Source organism: Lupinus angustifolius, chromosome LG06 (assembly GCF_001865875.1).
Source record: "Lupinus angustifolius cultivar Tanjil chromosome LG06, LupAngTanjil_v1.0, whole genome shotgun sequence".
In the NCBI taxonomy this organism is placed as follows: Eukaryota; Viridiplantae; Streptophyta; class Magnoliopsida; order Fabales; family Fabaceae; genus Lupinus; species Lupinus angustifolius.
The window spans coordinates 16,521,693-16,528,589 of NC_032014.1; positions in this window are offsets into that span (position 1 = coordinate 16,521,693).

The following is a 6,897-nucleotide window of genomic DNA, read 5'->3' on the forward strand; positions in this document are numbered from 1 at the left end:
CTTTGCTAAGGAATGAATTTCCCACGGCTAAGTGTTGCTGAAGAATGCACTAAATAACATAGGATTCCGTTGGGATGTGTTGGTAGGCTACCAACGGCTAAGTCATGTGCATAAAGCACCATTAATGCATCATTAAGGTCTCAGACGGCCATATGCCAATTCCACACGAGCAACTTTGCTCCAACGGCTCTAGAATTGACTTAGAATGCCTCTAAATGAATTATGCTAAGGTGGTTTTAGCTCCAACGGTCCAAACATAGCATTTAAGCTCCATAAATGCTCCTTTAAGCCTCTCTACGGTCACCTTGAAGATTCCCTCGAGCAAATGCCTTCCAACGGCCATATTAGACTTTATTTACCTGCCAAATAATAATAGACAAAGTCAGAACGAGTTTGGTTCACGAAAATATTAAGTTGGTCCAAGCATTAAAGTGTCGGTTACACTTTTAGGCTTGCTTTAACTACTCACGAGTCAAATTTCATTCTGGTCAATTTTTATGGACAGATTTATTAAAAACATGCTTAAATTAATTAAATTAAGTGTTGGAAAAAAGTTAGCCTACACATTTATTATAAAATTTAAAATGACTCAATACTAATTAAATTGGCTAGGCCTGACTCGGTCAGGCTACGCCCAGCGCCTGATGCGGCATGCTAGGCGCATGCGCCTCGGTCAGATTTCCTGGCCAGACCAGTTTTGCCCAGCGCCTGGTGCAACACTGGGTGCAGCAAAGTCCCCAACTCGGTCAGAGTTGTCTCGGTCTGGAATTGAGCCTGATGCGTCTGGCTCTGTGTCAGGGCCATTTTTGGCGCCTTGCCCAGACCCGTGGCCTGAGTCCTGCGCATGGCCTGGTCCACCCTTGGCTCGGTCAGAGCCATGGACCAAGATGCTAGTGAGCATCTTTACACCCCCTTGGGCTATTTTTGGCTCACCATCATGGATCAACATTATGAGTTGTCCAAGGGCATTTTGAACCCTTTTTGCCCGAGCCCTAGTCATAGGACCACTTATGCCTTCAAGACCATCAAGATCAAGATTAGGCTCTTTGAGGATCATATCACTTTCTTGTCGTATGTGTATCAATGTTACTCTCTCTCAGTGTGTTATGTACTCTAAATGCTTGTGTTGTATTGCTTTTTTTATTTATTTACGTGTAAGGATTGCTCTCTGGTTGTTACATGTTGTGTGAGTTCTCTGTGTGATATTGCTTTTCCCTTTTGTATGATGTTTGTTCTATTCTTATATAGTTGATTGTGGTGGTCTGATGGTTTGCCCAAAATGTGTAACGTTTCCTGGTTACTCTGATTCTTGCCTTTTACTCTATTAAGGTTGAACTGATTATTGTCATTCATGTTGATAAATAACAATTTGTAACTGAAAGCATAAAATGCCAACAACCAATGACTTTTGGTTTGCATTTGCTTGGTTATCTTTCATGTGTAACTCTCGGCTGGTTGCTCTTTCTTTTGGCAGTCATCATGTAATTGGTCTATTTGTCATTCCCTATTAATTTATGATATTTGCTAATACAAAAGCTTGACAGTTATGGCTGGTAGGTCAAATACTATGAGTCTTTTGATGGGGTTTTCATGTGATTTTGATGAAGCATTTTAACTATATCCTCGTCTGTTATGCTACTAGCTTGTCCAGAAGTTAAGGCAGATACCAACTCTTGATTTTCGAAGCACAACAAGAAGCTCTAAATCGGCTCAGCGGTCAGTGTATTATTATTACCATTTGAAGACGTTGTAGCCTACCCCTTCAACTCGAGCATCATAAACTACAACTTGATTAGGGTTGAATCACATCTCTGCATCACCACCATCATCATATGGCAACTGCTCAATAAGAATCTCCAGTGTCAAAGTGTCATCACTATCCATTTCAAGGTCCCATGGCTCCTTGGGATAAGATAGCATCTCTTGTATAGATTGGTAGATAGTTTTCTTATTATTTTTCTAAATAATTTCTTATGTTTTCCTTTTCAATCCAACATATAGATAGAGACTGAATTTGTTTTGGTTTCTATTACCCATCCATACCATAAGGCTAATTGTTTTGTACCATATACTCACATAACTATTTGTAGTGTTGCGTTTTGCAATAGTGCACTCAATGTCTATCATAAATCTAATTCAATCCTTGTCAGTTCTCCATCGTTGTTTGGTTGTTAATTTGAATTGTAGTGACTACGAAAAAATGGTATCCTTTGCTGTCCAAAACTATCACTTGAACATGACAGCTCCTAACATCTACGACCACGAATTCAAAATTCTTGACATCCTTTGCAACTAACTATGTGAATTGGATTTCTTGCCTTGCGCCACATCAGGCTCTAATTCTTTTTCTCTGATTTCCTATGCCACTTTTGTATCTTCAAATTTCTTTATAAAAAAGAATGAATACTTTGAAAGCTAAGTTATTGGATAGAAATTGCTTAAAGGTTAAAATAAAAAAAAACAGCAATTATCAACGACCATAGACTCAATTTGGCTAAACATTTATGATAAATATATTGATTTCTTAGTAATATGTGGTACGAGTAAGTTTTTTTCTTACTACCACAAACACATGTATTAATAATCTTGGATTTTCTTTTGTTCTCCCAAGCAGAAGTAGATTCATTCATCCACTCCTAAAATGCTTTTTTTCAATTTTTATGTTGTTTTGGAATTTTTGTATTATTTTTTTTTGCTAATTTGAGAATAGGCCGGACAAAATTGAGTGTTTACGACTTTTAAGAAGAGTTTGAAGTTTTAATATTATTCATCTCAAAGGTATTATTTTAAGAAATAATTAAAATTTATCTACCTTAAGAAGAGTGAAACAATATAAACAAATGTTCCTACCACATCCCATCCTAAAGAGATAGTTTTAAAAATAAATATTTAGTGCAATTTTTATTTTTATTATGTTAAATGAGACATAATAAAGAAGAAAATATATATATTAAATTCAATGCTTAAAAGACCAAAAAAGAAAATTAAAAAAAAAAATTAAAAAATGAAAAGAAAGTTCATACATGCCTCTAACATCATAAAGGAGGAGAGGAGCAACACAAAATTCTTTTTTATGTGTTTCTTTATTTTTGTGTGTTTTTCTATTTTTTTGGGTATTTTTCTCGTATCTTTTGTCAAGTGCAGAAGCCTCTATTGTTAGGGATCAGTGATAGAATACACTTAGAAGGGGTTGAGTAGGTGTCGCGGTTCCCAAATACAGCTTTTGGCACCAAAGCCCTTATTCTGGAAAACGCCCAGTTAATCGATTAAAGCAATGACTTAATCGATTAAGTCGCACAAAACAGACAGTTGTTGAATGACTTGATTGCACAACCACTCACCGATTATATAGAAATGATACGACATATATATTTGAACAAAATTAATATTTATATGGCAGAATCACAGTATTCAAATTATCAGCTAAAATAGGCAATTAAAACAACTTGAAAAAGTAAAGAGATAAGAGTAAGAAACAACCTGCAACAAGGATTTTATACTGGTTCGTTTTGGGGTCCACTGCAAAACTACATCCAGTCCTCCCCTTCCGATCTCGGGAGATTTTGTTCACTAAAACTGAACAAATATATATTACATACACACTTCTAATTACAAGACCTTAGATGCTACCTTCTTGAATTCCTAGAACCCCTACCTTGGTTTGACTCCTCTAATTGCCTAGGAAAACCTTTCCTACGATCTAGCCTCAACCAATAGTATGTTCTAAACTCAAGACCTCTAAGTCTTGGTGAAGACTCAGAGGATCTCGTTGGTGGTAAGACACCAAGAGACAACTTTCCTTATCACAAAAACAGAGTATTATGAATCATAAAATGGCTCAAATATTACAATTTAAGACCAACTATAAACCCTATACAAATCTCACAAATTATCAAGAATATGTATAAGATCAGAATCATGCAGAAACATATAATTTCTACCCAACGAAATCTCTAAAAGAAATGAAAGAATCATGCAAGAAAAGATAGAATGATGAAGACATTTAATCACATGCAATTGGATGATATTTTAATCTCTAAGCATGATACTATCTCACACTATCTCACATGCAATTCTCTCTGCCTATGTGACATACAATGAGCACGAAAGTATGCAACTTAGCAATTCTAAAAATGAATGAATGAATGTATTAAGCATGGTGTAAAATCACAGTTTATATAGAAAAGTTGTTTAACGTCCAGTTAATCGATTAAGTGCCCTTTTAATCGATTAACGGACTGTTGAGAATAAGTGAATTCTGTTTTTCAGTTATCTGTTAAAACTGATTTCATGTTAATCGATTAACGCCTTGCTTAATTGATTAACTGACATATTTTCAGCTAAGAGATTAAATGGTAAACTACCTATATGTTATGCTTATCAACTATACATGTTGTACCATTATGTTATGCCTAAGATGCACAAATAACATGTATGATTAATGCATGAACATATAATAATCTAGATGGTATGTCCCATATAAATGATATGATAGTTTTTAGGATTTGTGAGATTTGCATCTATGTTTACCTAACTTAGACTCAATAACTAAGACACATATCTAAGACTATTAATGATTACTCTATTTATGACACTAGTCTAGACATGAAGCTCTTGAGTCCTTGTCATGTTGATTTGTTGAATTATCTTTAAGCTTTCACTAATTCCTTGTCTTCATCAAAACATAGGCAAGCTAATAGTGCTATCTTGACACTTTACACTTTCAATCAACCCCTTTTTGATGATGACAAACTCCACACCAAATTTTGTTTTGATGCATAGTTTGAAGATGGTCATATAATGCATGATTGTTGATTTCAAAGTTAAAGTGTATAGCTAGACAACGAAAGCTGAATTTTATTAACAACCTGCACACATCAAAGTGATCAAACAACAAAGCAACCTTTCTCCCCCTTTTGACATTATAAAAAAGATAAACTAATGAATTTTGGTCAAAAGTAAGAAGAGTTATGAAATGAAATCAAACTGTAATTAATCAATTAATATTGGGAATGTAATTAATCAACTAGTTGAAGGAAAAATTGAACATGTGTGCATGTTGATTAGCATTTAATCGATTAAATGAATGTGTTAATCGATTAAACTAACAGAATATAGTAATTGGACAAATTTAATGGCATGGAAGGTTATACAAGAACTAATTAAGCATGGAATGATCAAGCAGATTTATTATAGCATTCAAACAGCAAGATCAATCAAACATAAGAGATGTATATAACACAATCATGATCAAGTACCATTAAACATATATTCATACTATATTTGATATTGATAGGCATGTTATGTACGTAAAATTAAAAACCAATATAGTAACGATTTAAGTTCAAATGGCATGCATATCAAGTCACAATAGTTCAGGAAAAGTAGATAGTTAGAGTTACAACCCAAAAAGCATAAGATAAAATATGTCTCAAAAGTACAAAGCAGCATAAATCCTGAAAATTAGCCATATAGAAGAACTAAACCTAAGGCAACCTAAGGTCTAAGGACTTCTAATCTAGGGATGTGGAGGAAGGTCTCTATCATCAAGAACGGTTAGACTACTATCACCCTGGATGAGGAATCTCAGCTTTTCAAATTCTGCACAAAATCTCTCATTCCGTGCCTCAACAGTGTTCTGAACAAAGCTCCTTATAGCCTGATAGTGGTTATCAATGTAGGCAACCTGACGTTCCTCAAGTTGCTTCAAATCTGTATGGTAGGAGTCCTCATAGACTAAAAATGAAGATCCATTCTATTATCCAGCCTTTGCTCCAAGACATCCAACTGAGCTAGAGAAAATGTTCTCAAGGAAAGGCAATGAGCATTCTTTTGGGAGATGCCTTAGGTTGGGCCGATCATGTAAAAGAACGATTAAAAGATTTAATCGGCTAACCTCGGTTAGTATACATACTCATTATGGATAATAAAGTAGTGGAGAGGAAATTTATGGGAGATGACCGATCCCCGCAATGTTGAGAGGATGGCGATGCAGTGGTTCATCAACAAAGTCTTGAGGGAGAGTCTATGTGAGACGAGTCACTTGTATTTGATACGACACCATCCTGAAATGGACAGTTCCGTTGGAACAGATCAATCACATATCCTTGCGAGGAATAACTTTGGTGCGTTTCAAATCGGCTTGTTATAAGACCTGTACTCTCGGTTATTTCCGAATAGTTTATTGGGAGAATATTGGTGTAAGGATGAATGAAATAAACATCAGATTTATACATTGTACTCGTGGATGTTAATCCCCATATCCGAGTTACAAGGATCATTCATCATTTGCATTTATGTATGTGATTTATATTGTGTATAATATGTGTGTCTGTCTGGATGTGATATTCTGTGTAATTCCATGATGTCAATGAATAATATTCATTAGATGTCTTACTCCCTTTTCTTTCTGCTTGTCTTCGGTATGAGTTTTTGTTTAGATGGACCTTCAACGAGGATATATAGCTACCAATTCTCGATGTCTCGGGAGAGGGCATAGAGGATTGACGAAAATCGTTACACCTATACAGGCCCTTGTGCCTTGGAGCTGGAGATGGTGTGTGATGTTATCACGATGCGCTTCTCATCCCACCATACGGACTTAGAGGCTTCCTTTACTATGCTAGAACGGAGGCCGACACTTGCCGTATCATCTACCCAGTTTGTGATTCCTTGCAGACCAGCTGTTGCAGGGCCATCTACGAGGCGAAGGAATTGAGACGATGTGATCTATTTCCCACTGTGAAGGAGAGCCGCTCGGCGAACCATGCCTGAAACTCAGGAAGATGCGAGAACATGGTTTAGGTCGTAGAATTCGGCCTATGACACGGTGGAGGAGATGAAAGCTGAGGAGGAGCTGGAAGCCGAGGAGGAGGATTATGTGGAATTGATTTGCAT